Here is a 20,220-nt window from a genome sequence, read left to right on the forward strand (position 1 = left end):
ACACTGTCACCACTGATAAATCCACTATAATTGAGAATTTCAATAAGAATTTTTCTACGGCTGGCCATGCTTTCCACCTGGCTACTCCTACCTCGGTCAACAGCACTGCACCCCCCACAGCAACTCGCCCAAGCCTTCCCTGTTATGCAGGTGAGTGAGGACCCAAAAGCGACTTAACAGAAACTGAGTTTATTTAAGTCCAAACAGAAATAACATAATCCTCAATCCTTTACAGGAAATGTCCAAACGGGGATAACAGAAATCCTCTAGTTGTAGAGGGGAATTGCAGGATAAGCGGCAACAGACTGCAGGTCCCTTCGGGTAGGCGCGGGCCGTAGCTGACAGAGACACCTGCTCACACGCAGCATCTGATGAAGGCAAAACACGACAGGACGGAACAAGAACACAGCTAACAGCAAACAAGAATCCGACAAGGACAGAGGCAGAAACCGAGAGAGAAATAGAGACCTAATCAGAGGGCAAAATAGGGGACAGGTGTGAAAGAGTAAACGAGGTCGTTAGGAGAATGAGGAACAGCTGGGAGCAGGAACGGAACGATAGAGAGAGAGAGGGATAGAGAGAGGGAAAGAAACCTAATAAGACCAGCAGGGGGAAATGAATAGAAGAGAAAGCACAGGGACAAGACATGACAATATATGACAATACATGACATTCTCCATTTCTCCTTCTCCCAAATCCAGTCAGCTGATGTTCTGAAAGAGCTGCAAAATCTGGACCCCTACAAATCAACCGGGCTAGACAATCTGGACCCTTTCTTTCTAAAAGTATCTGCCAAAATTGTTGCCACCCCTATTACTAGCCTGTTCAACCTCTCTTTCGTGTCATCTGAGATTCCCAAAGATTGGAAAGCAGCTGTGGTCATCCCCCTCTTCAAATGGGGGGACACTCTTGACCCAAACCGCTACAGACCTATATCTATCCTACCCTGCCTTTCTAAGGTCTTCGAAAGAACAAGTCAACAAACAGATTACCGACCATTTCGAATCTCACCATACCTTCTCTGCTATGCAATCTGGTTTCAGAGCTGGTCATGGGCGCACCTCAGCCACGCTCAAGGTCCTAAACGATATCTTAACCCCCATCGATAACAAACATTACTGTGCAGCCATATTCATTGATCTGGCCAAGGCTTTCGATCTGTCAATCACCACATCCTCATCGGCAGACTCGACAGCCTTGGTTCCTCAAATGATTGCCTCGCCTGGTTCACCAACTACTTCTCTGATAGAGTTCAGTGTATCAAATCGGAGGGTCTGCTGTCCGGACCTCTGGCAGTCTCTATGGGGGTGCCACAGGGTTCAATTCTTGGACCGACTCTCTTCTCTGTATACATCAATGATGTCGCTCTTGCTGCTGGTGAGTCTCTGATCCACCTCTACGCAGACGACACCATTCTGTATACTTCTGGCCCTTCTTTGGACACTGTGTTAACAACCCTCCAGGCAAGCTTCAATGCCATACAACTCTCCTTCCGTGGTCTCCAATTGCTCTTAAATACAAGTAAAACTAAATGTATGTTCTTCAACCGATCGCTGCCTGCACCTGCCCGCCTGACCAACATCACTACTCTGGATGGCTCTGACTTAGAATACGTGGACAACTACAAATATCTAGGTGTCTGGTTAGACTGTAAACTCTCCTTCCAGACCCACATCAAACATCTCCAATCCAAAGTTAAATCTAGGATTGGCTTCCTATTTCGCAACAAATCATCCTTCACTCACGCTGCCAAACATACCCTTGTAAAACTCACCATCCTACCAATCCTCGACTTCGGCGATGTCATTTACAAAATAGCTTCCAATAACCTACTCAACAAATTGTATGCAGTCTATCACAGTGTAATCCGATTGGTCACCAAAGCCCCATATACTACCCACCATTGCGACGTGTACGCTCTCGTTGGCTGGCCCTCGCTTCATACTCGTCGCCAAACCCACTGGCTCCATGTCATCTACAAGACCCTGCTAGGTAAAGTCCCCCCCTATCTCAGCTCGCTGGTCACCATAGCATCACCCACCTGTAGCACGCGCTCCAGCAGGTATATCTCTCTGGTCACCCCCAAAACCAATTCTTTCTTTGGCCACCTCTCCTTCCAGTTCTCTGCTGCCAATGACTGGAACGAACTACAAAAATCTCTGAAACTGGAAACACTTATCTCCCTCACTAGCTTTAAGCACCAACTGTCAGAGCAGCTCACAGATTACTGCACCTGTACATAGCCCACCTATAATTTAGCCCAAACATCTACCTCTTTCCCTACTGTATTTATTTGATTTATTTCGCTCCTTTGTACCCCATTATTTTTATTTCTACTTTGCACATTCTTCCACTGCAAATCTACCATTCCAGTGTTTTACTTGCTATATCGTATTTACTTTGCCACCATGGCCTTTTTTTGCCTTTACTTCCCTTATCTCACCTCATTTGCTCACTTTGTATATAGACTTGTTTATACTGTATTATTGACTGTATGTTTGTTTTACTCCATGTGTAACTCTGTGTCGCTGTATGTGTCGAACTGCTTTGCTTTATCTTGGCCAGGTCGCAATTGTAAATGAGAACTTGTTCTCAACTTGCCTACCTAGTTAAATAAAGGTGAAATAAAAATAAATAAATAAATAAAAAATGTGGCTGTGGATATGGGACTTTTATATCTGCTTGTTTTTTTTATGTTCACCAGTAACATACTCCATTTCTCTATGAAAAGCAAAAATGACATATACATTTCATGAATATTTTCTAGAACAGTTTTTTAGTGTGCCTATCATATGAAACAATTCCAAGATTCACATCAAGATTCCTGTTTCTGTAACAATGGATCAGAACCCTTTTGGTACACTTTTATCTAGGATTTTACAGGGAGTAATATTTTGGGTGTATTTTATGGATGGATACTGTTATTCCCTTGTTGCAGGGCTTCATATACTGACATGGTCCATGGCTAAAACAATGACCCTGTTTGGGTTAAGTCGTAACGCAGCCAGGGAAGTACATCAGCACTGTTCTTATATGTGATTGACAGGGAGAGTGGGAGAGAGGAAGATGGATGAGCCTTTGAAGGAGATGGATGTAAAAGAACAGAAATGTATAAAACCAAGCATAGGATTGGAGAAGGGAGTACAAGTCTGCAACTGTAGATTACCCTGCACATGTCCTGTCCAGCAGTCTACACTAGTGGTTCTCAACTCCGGTCCTCAAGTACCCCAGAAAACACACATTTTTGCTGTAGCTCCGGATAAACATAGCTGATTCAGCTCATTGAGGGCCTGATGATTACTTGAATTTTAATCAGGTGTGCTTGTCCGAGGCTACAATACAAATGTGTACTGTTGAAAGTACTCTAGGAGGGGAGTTGGGAAATACAGTTGGGAGTCTACACATGATGAGACGTATTCCTCATCTACTGAATAGGGAATAGAAGTCAGATCAAAACAGTGCCAGTATCCCCATGGGCCAATGGTTGTCAGACTGCTGGCCAAGGCTGTTCAGGAAAGTATGGAAACAGTGCAGCCTTCTTTTAAATGGAAAATAAGAATGTTATCTGTCCCTTCCTACTGCTATTCTGTCAAGGAGAATAATGATTATCAGGAGGTAGCCTGTGTCCTCATAAACATAATAACTAATAAATTAATCAACATAGATGTTTTATTTTCAACAGTGAGAAAACATTAAAAGGCTTAAGCTTACAGACACATTAAATCTTCCACAGCAGTGAATGCTGGTCAATGAGATTGGACAAGAAAAACAGATATCGTTTTATAATAGAATATGATGGTCTTCATGATTCCATTGTTGTGATGGACTTGTTTAGCTGCCTGGGGTTACTATTTGGCGTATATCGAACATTAGGTATTGAGTGGTCTGTGGGGATTGGTCCTGTGACATTTTAGGAAAAAGAGTGCTCAGTGTAGCTGATCTGTGCTGATACGTCGAGAGCGGATTGGTCCAACATCACACTGCTCTGTTCTCAGGCTTTCTGAATGGGGAGAACGGACACAATTAAACATTGCAAGCTACCCTACCCAAACGCTTAAGACGTGAAGAAACATCGATGAACTGCTCGTATTTTAAAGGAATGCAAGCATCCTTCCTTCAACGAGTTCAAGTGTATTGTGGTTAGTCGCGCGCCAGCATCCAGGACCCGATTCAGCAATAGAGGCACGGGCTCCACCAAAAGGTAAGATACCGTAATTCTTTAGAGGAGAAGAGTCGGCACGTTGTATTTTCACCATATTATGGTTGTAGTATTTGTTTTCTTTCTCTGATTATCGAGTCCCGCAAAGCGCAAGGTTCGACCATTTTATTTGCCTTCTATAGTATGCTTAAATTAGGTTAGATCTGCCTAAACAACGGCAATAGTCAAGTCACTGATCATAACCTGCTCTGTTGATGTACATAGTAGCACGCTATATCTTGCTCACTTCTGGGTTGTAGTAACTAGAGAGCAGTCCAGTCTGATTTTTATTGAGCGCCTCTTCACCTGCAACAGGAGTGGTAAACTCCTTTATTTTTGATGTAGCAGCCTACACAGTTTCATACCTGGTTTCAAGTTGAATTAATGATTTCCCTCTTTGAGTCCTAATGAAACTGACAAGTTTATATATTTGTATGTAGGACTTTCACCAGGTAGATATAATAAGAATAAAATAAAGCCCACATATCAGGTGTCACACAGCTCCTTATTATGCAAATGTTATACAGTCCATGGTCTCTAGTTATATACCTATCACCTTACTATGATGACAACTACAGTAGAGAAATACATTTGATTTTATTTCCAAATATCCCTACAAGGCCCTATCCCGAACAAGGATAAAGACTCCATTCCCAGTTACATTCAACCCATTTCAAAACCCTTTGGGTTTAGGTCAGCGTTATCAAAGTGATTTCTTCTGCGCGTCCCTCTGTGTTCATGTCAGGATGAATGCACATTGGCAAAACATGACCACAGGAAATAAAGCTTTATTCTAACATACCCATAGGAGCTCACTTGATGGTGTAGAATCAGAGCTCTTTTTCGAGTACACCCATTCAGCATCATTCACACCCTCTTAAGCCTTAACCCCACCCATCTCTTTAAGTATTCACTGTGAGTGATTAAAGTAATGTAGTAAACAAGCAGTGAAAGTAGTAACCTACAGTAAATGACATCTCCAGGTAAAAATACACTATCTAGTCCATGCCCAATATCCTAACATGTTGTTCTTCACATTGTCTCTGGTAAACAAATTATATATAAAATCAAATCAAACTACATCCCAGTAACATCTAGCTAAGTGGATGTGTCTCTATTGTCTAGACCTGTTCACATGTTCATAAACCATGTGATGGCCGTAATCACCCCCTGACACACCTGGATAAATTTATGGTTCATGGAGCCTAATCATCTTGTCACGACTCCTACCGAAGGTAGCTCCCCTTCCTGTTCGGGTGGCGCTCGGCGGTCGTCGTCACCGGCCTACTAGCTGCCACTGATCCTTTTTTCCCCTTGTCTGTTTATTAGTTACACCTGTGTTTAGTTAGGTTAATTGGTTGGGTTTTATTATCCAGCCGGCCTGCCTGCTGGGTGTGCGGGATTATTTTCTGTGTACTATTGTGCACGCCTTTAAGTCACGGTTGTCCGTGTATGTGTGGTTTTTCTGGACTGTTTAGTTCCCCGTGTTTGGGGGCATTTGTTTGGGTGGTGTCGTTTTCACCGCTGTGGTGAATTAAAAAGTATTCGCTACCCTGAACTCTGTTTCCTGCGCCTGACTTCTTCCACCACTACACCCATGGCATTACACATCTGGCTAATGTAACAAGCCAGCAATCCATACAGTTTGTCATACACTTAGCTAGCTAGGCAACATGCATGAAATGATGCAGTATTAATCTGCAGGTAAAGCTAACCAACAGTAGGCTTCAACTAGCAATGCAAACGGATTTCTGACAAAATGATATACAATTTATAACGTTAGCTGGCGTTAGATACCAAGCAACTAACGCTAGCTAGCTAAGTTGCATGTTGGCTAGCTAACATAAGGCTTTAACTAGCAATGCAAATAACTTTATAACAACATGAGATACAAATCATATCTGTACATGAAGCTAACTTTAGACTCTTACTTGTCCAAATACATGGATGCTTCACAGCAGACTGGAATTCCTTTGATTAAGTAAAAAAGGTCCTATGTCATTTGCGTTTCGTCTGCTCAGCTCTCTTGGGACGTTATATCATGTCAATCCAGTTCACAATGACAATGATCAATATTCCAAGAATCATACATGTTTTGTTTGTCTCCATCATTTGTCTCCATCTACTCAAAAGAACAGACGACTCTTCTGTTTCACCACTCATGCTACCCTGTCTGCGTTGCACCAAATGACGAGCATCACAAACACTGTGAATCTTCCTCTTCAGTTGGTCAACTTTCACATTTACCACCACCCCAGTAATCACTCCTTTCAATGGCACACTTTTCTTGGAGCAAAACAATTCACATGTCTTGTTCCCATTTGTTTAACATTGAGCACCTGCTCCCTCTTACCAGGAGAAGCACACACAATTATCACAAGACCACTTCTGGTTACCTTCACCGATTCCACAGCACTCAACTCTGTTTTCACCCACCCTGAAACCACAAATGGCTTTTTTTCCTAAAAAGTCACTCCTACCATAAGAGACTCATCTTTATCCTGACCTCGGACTCCGAGAACTTCACCAAACCTTCCCCCTCCGATACATCGCCCTCACTCACTTCCATTTCTCCTCCTGTCTTCGATCCGGCGTACAGCTCACTCTGCTTACACTTTGTAAAATAATTCCTTAAAAACCTCTTAAATGTAATGGCAACATTTAGATTTCCCCCTAAATAGACATATCCAAAAGTAACTGCTATTCATGTGTAATTACATGATTCTGACATGTAAAAACTTGGTATATTTGGAAAGAAGACATCTACGAGATTATGAGGAAATGATCAGAAGATAGTTATGAGTTACATAGTTCAGAATACACAAGATCAAGCACACACAAATGATATATTTTTTGTTTTGAAAGTCATCTTTCATTGACAAGCTATAAGTGTCACGACTAGTCAAGGTGGGTGGAATCAGGCGCAGAGAGCAAATAATGAATAGAGGTTTATTCTCCGGTGAACAACAAACACGGACAACCCAAAATACAAACAGGGTGAAAAATATCCAAAACAGGAAATAACAGACAAACCGGAGAAATAAAACACAAAAACACCGACAGCCGAAACGACATGACAAAACAAACAGATAACCGAAAAAGGGATCGGTAGTGGCTAATAGGACGGTGACGACGACCGCCGAGCACAGCCCGAACGGGCAGGAGAGCCAACCTCGGCGGAAGTCGCGACAATAATTATTGATGACTAGAGCTGGAAACACACCAGATGGCTTCCACAACATGTGAACAATATCAGATAAAAAATGTGATTGATAGACCTAACAACTAGAAAAGGGAAGATGTTTTTGTAAGTGGTGTCAGGTGTGGATACAGGATGTTTCCAAGTGTCACTAAACCTCTCCAAAGTGGCATATGTCTGTAAATAAAAAAAAATAAAAAAATTGTATTAGTCACATCCGCCGAATACAACCTTACAGTGAAATGCTAACTTACGAGCCCCTAACGGACAGTGCAGTTTTAAAAAATACAGATAAGAATAAGCGATGAAAGTAACAAGTAATTAAAGAGCAGCAGTAAAAAAAAAAATATATATATACAGGTGGGTGCTGGTACAGAGTCAATGTGCAGGGGAACCGGTTAGTTGAGGTAGTATGTACATGTAGGTAGAGTTAATTAAAGTGACTATGCATAGATGACAACAGAGAGTGGCAGTGGTGTGGAGAGGGGACGGGGGGGGGGGGGTGTGGGAATGCGAATAGTCTGGATAGCAATTTGACTAGATGTTCAGGAGTCGTATGGCTTGGGGGTAGAAGCTGTTTAGAAGCCTCTTAGACCTAGACTTGGCACTCCGGTACCGCTTGGCGCGTGGGAGCAGGGAGAACAACCTATGAATAAGGTGGCTGGAGTCTATGACAATATTTTAGGGCCTTCCTCTGACACCGCCTGGTATAAAGGTCCTGGAGGGCAGGATGTACTGGGCCGTTCGCACTACCCACTGTAGTACCTTGCGGTCGGAGGCCGAGCAGTTGCCATACCAGGCAGTGATGCAACCAGTCAGGATGCTCTCGATGGTGCAGCTGTAGAACCTTTTGAGGATCTGAGGACCCATGCCAAATCTTTTCAGTCTTCTGAGGGGGAATAGGTTTTGTCGTGCCTGCTTCACGACTGTCATGGTGTGCTTGGACCATGTTAGTTTGTTGGTGATGTGGACACCAAGGAACTTGAAGCTCTCAACCTGCTCCACTGCAGCCCCGTCAATGAGAATGGGGGCATGCTCGGTCCTCTTTTTCCTGTAGTCCACAATCATCTCCTTGGTCTTGATCACGTTGAGGGAGAGGTTGTTGTCCTGGCACCACCCAGCCAGGTCTCTGACCTCCTCCCTATAGGCTGTCTCGATGTTGTCTGTGATCAGGCCTATCACTTTTGTGTCATCAGCAAATTTAATGATGGTGTTGGAGTCATGCCTGGCCGTGCAGTCATGAATGAACAGGGAGTACAGGAGGGGGCTGAGCACGCACCCCTGAGGGGCCCCTGTGTTGAGGATCAGCGTGGAGGAGGTGTTTTTACCTACCCTTACCACCTGGGCGCGGCCCGTCAGGAAGTCCAGGATCAAGTTGCGGAGGGAGGTGTTTAGTCCCAGGGTCCTTAACTTATTGATGAGCTTTAAGGGGCACTTTGGTCTTGAACGCTGAGCTGTAGTCAATGAATAGCATTCTCACATAGGTGTTCCTTTTGTCCTGGTGGGAAAGGGCAGTGTTGAGGGCAATAGAGATTGCATCATCTGTGGATCTGTTTGTGCGTTATGCAAATTGGAGTGGGTCTAGGGTTTCTGGAATTTTGGTGTTGATGTGAGCCATGACCAGCCTTTCAAAGCACTTCATGGCTACAGACATGAGTGGTACGGGTCGGTAGTCATTCAGGCAGGTTACCTTAGTGTTTTTGGGCACAGGCACTATGGTGGTCTGCTTGAAACATGTTGGTATTACAGACTCGGACAGGGAGAGGTTGAAAATGTCAGTGAAGACACTTGCTGTTTGGTCAGCGCATGCTCGCAGTACACATCCTGGTACTGTCCCTGCGGCCGTGTGAATATTGAATGTCATATCGGCTGCAGAGAGTGTAATCACAGTCTTCCTCTACAGTTGGTGCTCTCATGCCTGTTTCAGTGTTATTTGCCTCGAAGCAGGCATAGAAGTATTTTAGCTCATCTGGTAGACTCGTGTCACTGGGCAGCTCTCGGCTGTGCTTCCCTTTGTAGACTGTAATGGTTTGCAGGCCCAGCCACATCCGATGAGCGTCACAGCCAGTGTAGTACGACTCAATCTTAGTCCTGTATTGACGCTTTGCCTGTTTGATGGTTTGTCGGAGGGCATAACGGGATATCTTATAAGCTTCCGGGTTAGAGTCCCGCTCCTTGAAAGCGGCAGCTTTAGCATTTATCTCTGTGTGGATGCTGCCTGTAATCCTTGGCTTCTGGTTGGGGTTTGTACGTAGGGTCATTGTGGGGATGACGTCATTAATGCACTTATTGATGAAGCCAGTGACATATGTGGTGTACTCCTCAATGCCATTGGAGGAATCCCGGAACATATTTCAGTCTGTGCTAGCAAAACAGTCCTGTAGCTTAGCATCTGCTTCATCTGACCATTTTATTTATAGACTGAGTCACTGGTGCTTCCTGCTTTCATTGTTGCTTGTAAGCAGGAATCAGGAGGATAGAGTTGTGGTCAGATTTACCAAATGGAGGGCAAGGGAGAGCTTTGTATGCATCTCTGTGTGTGGAGTATGGGTGGTCCAGAGTTATTTTCCCTCTGTTTGCACAATTAACATGCTGATAGAAATTTGGTAAAACTGATTTAAGTTTCCCTGCATTAGACCATTCCAGTGCTATTACATATTTGCAATTCCTAAATGCTATTTGTTCAGTATAAAAACACAATTTTTATCATATCAACTTCACTCAAACATTGTGGTGGTGTTATGTGGTATCCAGGGTACATTCAAGTGTCCTTTCAACCTCTCCAAAGTGTCCAAATCAAATCCAATTTTATTGGGCGCATACACATATTTACCAGATTTTATTGCAGGTGTAGTGAAATTCTTGTATTCCTAGTGTAACGTTCGTTTTCGTCCTCCTCTGACGAGGAGTAAGAAATGTCAGACCAATGCTCAGCGTGGTAAGTGTTCATCCTTTTATTAAACTGAACACTAAATACAAAGTAACAAAAGAGAACAAACGAAACAGCTCTGTCAGGTGCAACACACACTAAACAGAAAATATTCACCCACAACTCAAAAGTGAGACCAGGCTAACTAAATATGGTTCTCAATCAGGGACAACGATAAACAGCTGCCTCTGATGGTGAGCCATACCAGGCCAAACACAGAAATCCCAAAACATAGAAAAAGGAACATAGACAACCCACCCAACTCACGCCCTGACCATACTAAAACAAAGACATAATAAAATAACTAAGGTCAGAACGTGTGACCTTAGTGCAGTAATATCTAACATTTCACAACTATACACACAAATCTAAAAGTAAAATAATGGAATTAAGAAATATGATAAATATTAGGACGCGCAATGTCGGAGTGGCATTCACTAAAATACAGTAGAATAGAATACAGTATCTATCAATTAATGAAATTTGAATTAACTTAATGAATGAATGAATGACATTTTATTTTCCTGTCAAATCGCCAATTGGCAACCCATCCCTTAAGGGATTAATTGACACATAAAGAAACAGTAAAATAATTCACTATGGTAATTAAACGATCATTATTCTTATATACATATTAAATGAGCAGAGCAGTATGTAAACATTGTTAATGTAACTAGTGTTCCATTATTAAAATGACCATTGATTATGTCTATATACAGTGCCTTGCGAAAGTATTCGGCCCCCTTGAACTTTGCGACCTTTTGCCACATTTCAGGCTTTAAACATAAATATATAAAACTGTATTTTTTTGTGAAGAATCAACAACAAATGGGACACAATCATGAAGTGGAACGACATTTATTGGATATTTCAAACTTTTTTAACAAATCAAAAACTGAAAAATTGGGTGTGCAAAATTATTCAGCCCCCTTAAGTTAATACTTTGTAGCGCCACCTTTTGCTGCGATTACAGCTGTAAGTCACTTGGGGTATGTCTCTATCAGTTTTCCACATCGAGAGACTGAATTTGTTTCCCATTCCTCCTTACAAAACAGCTCGAGCTCAGTGAGGTTGGATGGAGAGCATTTGTGAACAGCAGTTTTCAGTTCATTCCACAGATTCTCGATTGGATTCAGGTCTGGACTTTGACTTGGCCATTCTAACACCTGGATATGTTTATTTTTGAACCATTCCATTCTAGATTTTGCTTTATGTTTTGGATAGTTGTCTTGTTGGAAGACAAATCTCCGTGCCAGTCTCAGGTCTTTTGCAGACTCCATCAGGTTTTCTTCCAGAATGGTCCTGTATTTGGCCCCATCCATCTTCCCATCAATTTTAACCATCTTCCCTGTCCCTGCTGAAGAAAAGCAGGCCCAAACCATGATGCTGCCACCACCATGTTTGACAGTGGGGATAGTGTGTTCAGGGTGATGGGCTGTGTTGCTTTTACGACAAACATAATGTTTTGCATTGTTGCCAAAAAGTTCAATTTTGCTTTCATCTGACCAGAGCACCTTCTTCCACATGTTTGGTGTGTCTCCCAGGTGGCTTGTGGCAAACTTTATACAACACTTTTTATGGATATCTTTAAGAAATGGTTTCTTCTTGCCACTCTTCCATAAAGGCCAGATTTGTGCAATATACGACTGATTGTTGTCCTATGAACAGAGTCTCCCACCTCAGTTGTAGATCTCTGCAGTTCATCCAGAGTGATCATGGGCCTCTTGGCTGCATCTCTGATCAGTCTTCTCCTTGTATGAGCTGAAAGTTTAGAGGGGCGGCCAGGTCTTGGTAGATTTGCAGTGGTCTGATACTCCTTCCATTTCAATAGTATCGCTTGCACAGTGCTCCTTGGGATGTGTAAGGCTTGGGAAATATTTTTGTATCCAAATCCGGCGTTAAACTTCTTCACAACAGTATCTCGGACCTGCCTGGTGTGTTCCTTGTTCTTCATGATGCTCTCTGCGCTTTTAACGGACCTCTGAGACTATCACAGTGCAGGTGCATTTATACAGAGACTTGATTACACACAGGTGGATTGTATTTATCATCATTAGTCATTTAGGTCAACATTGGATCATTCAGAGATCCTCACTGAACTTCTGGTGCAGTTGTCGTACCAATCGGTGATCTGCAAAAGTTTGTGAGTGTCCTAGGGGCCAAGACAAATTTCTTCAGCCTCCTGAGGTTGAAGAGGCACTGTTGAGCCTTGTTCACCACACTGTCTGTATGGGTGGACCATTTCAGATCTTCAGTGATGTGTACGCCGAGGAACTTGAAGCTTTCCACCTTCTCCACTGCGGTCCCATCAATGTGGATAGGGGCGTGCTCCCTCTGCTTTTCCTGAAGTCCACGATCAGCTTCTTCATTTTGTTGACTCTGAGTTGACGTTGAGTTATTTTCCTGGCACCACTCCGCCAGGGCCCTCACCTCCTCCCTGTAGGCTATCGTCATTGTTGGTAATCAGACCTACTATGTTGTGTCATCTGCAAACTTGATGATTGAGTTGGAGGCGTGTGAGGCCATGCAGTCATGAGTGAACAGGGAGTTCAGGAGGGGGCTGAGTACGTACCCTTGTGGGGCCCCCGTGTTGAGGATCAGTGAAGTGGAGGTGTTGTTTCCTACCTTCATCAGCTGGGGGTGACCCATCAGGAAGTCCAGAACCCAGTTGCACAAGGCAGAGTTCAGACCCAGGGCCCCGAGTTTGATGAAGAGCTTGGAGGGTAATATGGTGTTGAAAGCTGAGCTGTAGTCAATGCACAGCATTCTTACATAGGTATTCTTCTTGTCCAGGTGGGATAGGGCAGTATGCAGTGCAATGGTAATTGCATCATCTGTGGATCTATTGGGGTGGTAAGCAAATTTAACTGGGTCTAGGGTGTCAGGTAAAGTAGAGGTGATATGGTCCTTAACTAGCCTCTTGATAGAGGAATTCTAAATTCCTTTATGTTTTAATTGCCAAAACCAATTTCACACTCGTTTCTAATTCATTAATGAGGTGTAAGTTCATTAATTATGCATGAAGTAGATCGAGACCAGTCTTAAAAGCCAGGTAAGAGCATTTAATTCCAGAGAGTACTCACTACATACACAGATTTCCACAGGTTATAAACTCAAAATGACATCATCAGTTTCCCACGATAGCCCCGTTGTTTTTGGTTTAGGTCCGGAGATGCTTTCTACTCCCCTCATAAACCAGACATTCCAATCTGTCTAAAAGATATACTTTTCTCCCACCAATGGAACATAACCCAAACATTCTTATCTTGTCTGAAAAGCTATATATTTTCCAACCCCTTAACCTTCCCAAGAGGCACAGACAATTAATTTGTTCTGCTTACATTTTCAGTAACAGCTCAACCAAGAACTCATACTTTTCATACCATAACATAATAGTATTAGTATAAATGGTTCTAATCAATAATGTATACATAATTAATAATTTCAACTATAATTTCCTCTATCACCTCTCAAAGCACTTCATGATGACAGATTTGAGTGCTACGGTGCGATAGTCATTTAGTTCAGTTACCTTTGCTTTCTTGGGTACAGGAACAATGGTGGACATTTTGAAGCAATAGAGAGAGATTGAATATGTCCATAAACACTCCAGCCAGCTGGTCTGCATATGATCTGAGAACGCGGCTAGGGATGATGCCTGGGTGTCTGCGACGTGGCTGGTTTTCCCACATACGTCTCATGTCTGAGCCATTGAATTGCGATTCCACTTTGTCTCTGTACTGACATTTTCCATTTTTGATTGCCTTTAAGAGGGAATAGAGGGAATAACTACACTGTTTGTATTCAACCATATTTCCAGTCACCTTGCCATGGTTAAATGTGGTTGTTTCAGTTTAGCACGAATGCTGCCATCTATCCACAGTTTCTAGTTTGGGCAGGTTTTAATAGTCACAGTGGGAACAACATCCCCTATACACTTCCTGATGAACTCAATGTTATTATCCAAGGTTACCTGGAACATATCCCAGTCTGTGTGATAAAAACAATCTTGAAGCATGGAATCCAATTGGTCAGACCAGTGTTGAATAGACCTTAGCACATGTACTTCCTGTTTGAGTTTCTGCCTGTAGGAAGAGAGTTCTTTATTCATGTCTGTGCGATGTACTGAGAACCCAGCTGGCTTTATGGACAGGGACAGTATATCCGGAGGAGCCATGATTCCATGAAACAGAGTATGTTACAGTCCTTGATGTCTTTCTGGAAGGGGATCTGTCAGGACCCGGTTACGAACCCGGGTCTTCGGAGTGAGAAACAGTCACTTAACCAACTGAGCCACGAATAGTCGCCAGAACCCAGAAGATGAGGCAGACACAGCAGTACTTGAGACGGTGTATTTAATGAAGTAAAAAGTGAAGTTCTTCAGGAAAACATGTAACTCCACAACCTACCAGAACAAAGGTAATCCTCCAAGACAAAAAAGGCAAATCCACAAGGTGGAAGGCACAGCACAAAAAGCCTCAAAAGATACTCAAAAATAAACAAACAAGAACAAAAAACAGAACTCCACAAGAGAGTCCACCGGGATCAACAAGAGCTCACAAAAAACAGAACTCCACAAGAGAGTCCCCCGGGATCAACAAGAGCTCACAGAGTACTAGGGCTGGGTGCTAACATACAAACACAGAGCAAAGAACTGAGTAAAACAAAGGGTTTAAATACAATCAGGGGAAATGAGGCACAGGTGCAAATAATAATGGGGATCAAGGGAAAACAAAAGGTCAAAAGGCACAATGGGGGCATCTAGTGACCAAAAACCGGAACAACCCTGGCCAAATCCTGACAGGGATCCTCGCCCTGAGCTCGTCCACTTTATGGTCCAGAGACTGAACATTAACGAGTAACATACTTTGAAGCGGTGGATGTTGTTTCCTCCTCCTGCGTCGGATTAGAAGTCCACTACGAATACCTCTTCTCCACCGGCTGCATCTTTGAGCAGCCTCATTTCCCTGGGGGGTGAGAAAAAAATATCCAATTCGGGAAAGTCATATTCCTGGTCGTAATGCCGCTCTGACATCCAGAAGTTATTTCCGGCTGTATGTAATAACACAAAAACATTCTGGACTAATTGTGTAATTTTTATTTAACCTTTATTTAACCAGGCAAGTCAGTTAAGAACATATTCTTATTTTCAATGACGGCCTGGGAACAGTGGGTTAACTGCCTGTTCAGGGGCAGAACGACAGATTTGTACCTTGTCAGCTCGGGGGTTTGAACTCGCAACCTTCCGGTTACTAGTCCAACGCTCTAACCACTAGGCTACGCTGCCGCCCAGAAATAACACACAAAAAATAAAATACTGTAAAGTTGCTTAGGAGCTAGAAGCAGAGCTGCCATGTCTGTTAGCAACATCTTTAGAACCACTGTTTTTGCACACTGGATGTGCCTAAAAATTAAGGTTCATATGTGTTAAATTTCTGCAACACCAACCTCTCTCAAGCATTGCGGTGGTGTCGTGAGACATACAGGGGATACCAACCTAGGGATTAATTTGATACCCCCCATGTAGCTATAGCTCAAACACAGACCAAATCAAAGCTTACCTTGTAAGATGTTTGCTGTTTGGTGAAAACGTTGTGTAAAGTAAACATTTTGACTCTCGGGGCTGGTGATCAATAACGGTAGGTCACAGGAAGTCAAATAAGATATCCTCATGATCTGTGGAGTCCCAGCTTTCGGTTTGTATCAATGCATTCCGTGTTTATTTTGTTTATGCTTCACAACGCTAACGGGAATGTAGTTAGCAGCCATCTTGAAATGAGGTCGTTGGCTCGACCTGCCCTTAGAAATTCGTATGCCCATATGGTAGAAAGTCATACCAACGATTTGAAGGCACCAATCAATAGCCAAGATACTCAGCTTTCCACAGACACTCTGCTTTTGCAGATAGATGCTACCATTCTCATACTAAACTGAACTGAATTAAAATATATATAATAGGGTCCCCAAAATGGGGATTTTACATTTTATTATTATTATTAACAAACCATCTCCCTTTTTCCTGCCATTTTTAACCGATTCAAGCTCATAATCTTCCTTCCTCCCTCCCTTCTATTCAACCTCCTCTGCCTCTCTTCCCCCCCCATTCCTCCTCCGTAGTATACGTCTCTTTGTGATAATACTGCACTTCTGCTGACATATACAGTATATTGTTCTTGCCCTCTCAAGGGACTAATTTTTATTACGGTTGTGTCACCCCAAAGGCGTCGTCCAACTGGGAACTGCGGCACCTCTTCACCCGCTTTTTCAAACGTCTCTCCTGTGAATTAGGAATGTCTGTCTTACGAGATCCAGCACATTTGACCACTCATATAGTGCATAATGGACAATTTTGAAAGTTAAAGACCTCCCCAAGTTTGTAATATTACCCAGAAAAGCACTAATCTGGAAGCATTTTAGATTTGAATCATTTAGCAGACACTCTCATCCAGAGCGACTTACATGAACAATTAGGGTTAAGTTCCTTGCTCAAGGGCACATCGATAGATTTTTCACCTAGTTGGATTGGGATTCGAACCAACGACATTTCAGTTACTGGCCGAACCCTCGTAACCACTAGACTACCTGCCACCCCTCCAAACTTAGGCGCATTAGTAATACCTGTCCTATCCAGTGGTTTCATCTACAGATTGCTTAAAACCTGGTGAGCAAGACTCTGACTCTTATCTGTTTGGTATATAATTGCCAGTTGGACTCAGTGCTGCCCGCTCTGGAGGAGCCGGGGCGAGCAGGCAGACTATTTTCTGTCTCTCTCAGCAGAAATAGTAAACAAATGAACAGTTGACACAGTATGGGTTTGATTGCTTGTGCAATGTATTTGTGTCTTCATCCTAATGAAGGTTGTTAACTATTAACGTTTAAAAAATAATGCACTCTCTAGAAATTAATGGAGTTAGTTATTTTATATTGAGAGAAAAATGTTTACTATAGCCCAGCCTTTACATCACCATAGCTTGCCCCTGTTGCTTATGACTGAGCTTGCATTGCCCCCTCCTCTCTGTGAGGAGAAACTGACAGCTTCTTGGATGCTATGGAGTGCAGGGTCCTAAAGCTATTTTCTGATTGTTTCCTTCTAGACTGACCTTATAAATGTAATGGGTCTCTACACTTCACAGGAATAAAACAGAAAAATACCATTATTTTGAGCTGTCAGTGTGGGAATCTACTGATGGGTGAATTTTGCCACTGGCCAATGCTTGTAGTCCACTTTTGGCCTAGTTAAGTTTTTGGTTTGTTTTTGAAAATTCCACTTGATGATGTAAGCATGATGCCTTGCCCTTGTGTAGTTCAGGGCCAGAGACTGTTGTCATTGGTGATGATGTCATCGTTGCTCTTTTTACCATAATAAGATGTTGTCATAAAGTTCTTTGGAAACCTACAACGCTCCCTCCCTCCAGCAGTTTTCTATGCAATTAAGTAAATTAAAGTCATCCAGATCTGCTGGCAAATATAAGGACACTTGGAGCCATCCGAGCGTCCCTCATTAGTATCAGCCAGAACTGTTCCTGAAATAAGTCTGCCAATGAAGCACATATATAAATTAAGATTTCATCTCCTTGAAGTATCCGGTTCATCTTTTGAAACACCCGAGCTGGCACTCATGCAGCCCTCTTTCTATATTCTGGAACATGTACTTCATCTTAGCCTGCACTTAAAAAAAGGGGTTCTAACTGGAACCAAAAAGGGTTCTTCAAAGGGTTCTCCTATGGGATAGACCCTTTTTTCTAAGAGTGTGTCTTTATTCTTCTATGTAAAATGAAATTACAGTGAAGTCATGATTAACCATAAAACATTGTGACCTACTCAACACTCTATGCAGACACAGAATCTAGGTTCCTTGCTGAGGGTGCACAAACAGTATATAACCACTCAAGACAAAAATACAAAACACCTCCAAGAAATACCCATAGGTAGGCTCCTGCTTAAGTGGGTCAATTAATGAAGTTTGTTCTAAATGTGCTACCTCCAGGAAAGTCTAATAGTTTGGGACAAGGACACATTTATTTGACTGGGCCTTGTGGCTATGAGGATATTTTAAGCAGAGGCGTCTGAGAACAGCGGCGTTACACAGTGCTTGCTGAAGGACCAAATTCAGTAAGCAAACGGCATCTCTCCTTGCAGGGTGTCAGAGTTTTCCTTGTCAGAGTTTTCCTCCAGCCGTGCGACATCTTTGTGCCTCAGACTCAGATTCCTAACAGTCACGATATTGATTTTTAAAAAACCTGGGGAACACTCCCAGTCCCAATGTCCTTTAAAAGCGGTTTGTTTCATATAAATCTATTTTCTCAAATTTTCTGGATATGACATAGTCACCATTCCAGTTTGATTTGTCATGGAAAATATGACCAAATTAGTATTTTTCGAGTTTCTTTAGTGACTTTAGGGCAAGCCTGCAAATGTAATTACATAGGTACCTACTGTAATAGAGTTACACCCAAGTGAATGACTGGGATGTTACTAAAAGAGTGTTTCTTATCCCTGGGGTGTCGATCAAATTAATGCTGTAATCAGTGAAGGACTAAAAATAATGTTTTGGAGTAAGAACGGAATGACTCATTTCTGGAGCTACAGTACCAAAAGAGCTGTCACCATAACAAAATATGTTGATTGCCTTATCTTTTGACAATTCCAAAAAGGGTTGATTGTAAGATAGAGGGGCATAGCTATATAAAAATGTTTTTGATGGTTGGAGTGCCAGTAGGGCTAGCATCATCAGCCTATAGCAGTAGCCATTGCACGGATTGAGGGAGACAATGTCATGCAGGTGAAAGAGGACCCAAAAGCGACTTAACAGAAACAGAGTTTATTTAAGTCCAAACAGGGAATAACAGAAATCCTCTAGTCTGTAGAGGGGAATAACTGGAGAAGCGGCCACAGACTGCAGGTCGCTTCGGGTAGGCGCAGGCCGTAGTTGACAGAGACACCTGCTCACACGCAGCATCTGATGAAGGCAAAAACACGACAGGACAGGGCGAAACACAATCACAGCACGGTGAATACTAAACAAGGAACCGACGGGACAGGAACGGAACACAAAGGAATAAATAGGGACTCTAATCAGGGGAAAGGATCGGGAACAGGTGTGGGAAGACTAAATGATGATTAGGGGAATAGGAACAGCTGGGAGCAGGAACGGAACGATAGAGAGAAGAGAGAGCGAGAGAGTGAGAGAGGGAGGGGAGAGAGAGGGGATAGAAGGAGGGAAAGAACCAAATAAGACCAGCAGAGGGAAACGAATAGAATGGGGAGCACAGGGACAAGACATGATAATAAATGACAAACATGACAGTACCCCCCACTCACCGAGCGCCTCCTGGCGCACTCGAGGAGGAATCCTGGCGGCAACGGAGGAAATCATCGATGAGTGAACGGTCCAGCACGTCCCGAGACGGAACCCAACTCCTCTCCTCAGGACCGTAACCCTCCCAATCCACTAAGTATTGGTGACCCCGTCCCCGAGAACGCATGTCCATGATCTTATGTACCTTGTAAATAGGTGCGCTCTCGACAAGGACGGGAGGGGGGAGGGAAGACGAACGGGGGTGCGAAGAAAGGGCTTAACACAGGAGACATGGAAGACAGGATGGACGCGACGAAGATGTCGCGGAAGAAGCAGTCGCACAGCGACAGGATTGACGACCTGGGAGACACGGAACGGACCAATGAACCGCGGAGTCAACTTACGAGAAGCTGTCGTAAGAGGAAGGTTGCGAGTGGAAAGCCACACTCTCTGGCCGCAACAATACCTTGGACTCTTAATCCTGCGTTTATTGGCGGCTCTCACAGTCTTCCCCGCAGACAAAGGCAGACCGGTAGTGAAGCCTAAGGCGATGTGAGACCATGGTCGAGAAGGAATGGGAGCGGTCTGAGACGACC

At 43.2% G+C, this 20,220-nt stretch overlaps 1 protein-coding gene across 1 annotated transcript in view; it reads left to right on the forward strand.

The window, feature by feature from the left end:
- Positions 1–3,949: 3,949 nt before the first annotated feature.
- LOC124002875 (rap1 GTPase-activating protein 1-like) overlaps positions 3,950–20,220 on the forward strand; it is a 161,639-nt gene continuing 145,368 nt past the window's right edge. The window contains exon 1 of the mRNA XM_046310659.1: positions 3,950–4,201. The gene's annotated coding sequence lies outside the window, so the exon portion shown is untranslated. The remainder of the gene's footprint in view (positions 4,202–20,220) is intronic.

Source organism: Oncorhynchus gorbuscha, linkage group LG18 (assembly GCF_021184085.1).
Source record: "Oncorhynchus gorbuscha isolate QuinsamMale2020 ecotype Even-year linkage group LG18, OgorEven_v1.0, whole genome shotgun sequence".
Lineage (NCBI taxonomy): Eukaryota > Metazoa > Chordata > Actinopteri > Salmoniformes > Salmonidae > Oncorhynchus > Oncorhynchus gorbuscha.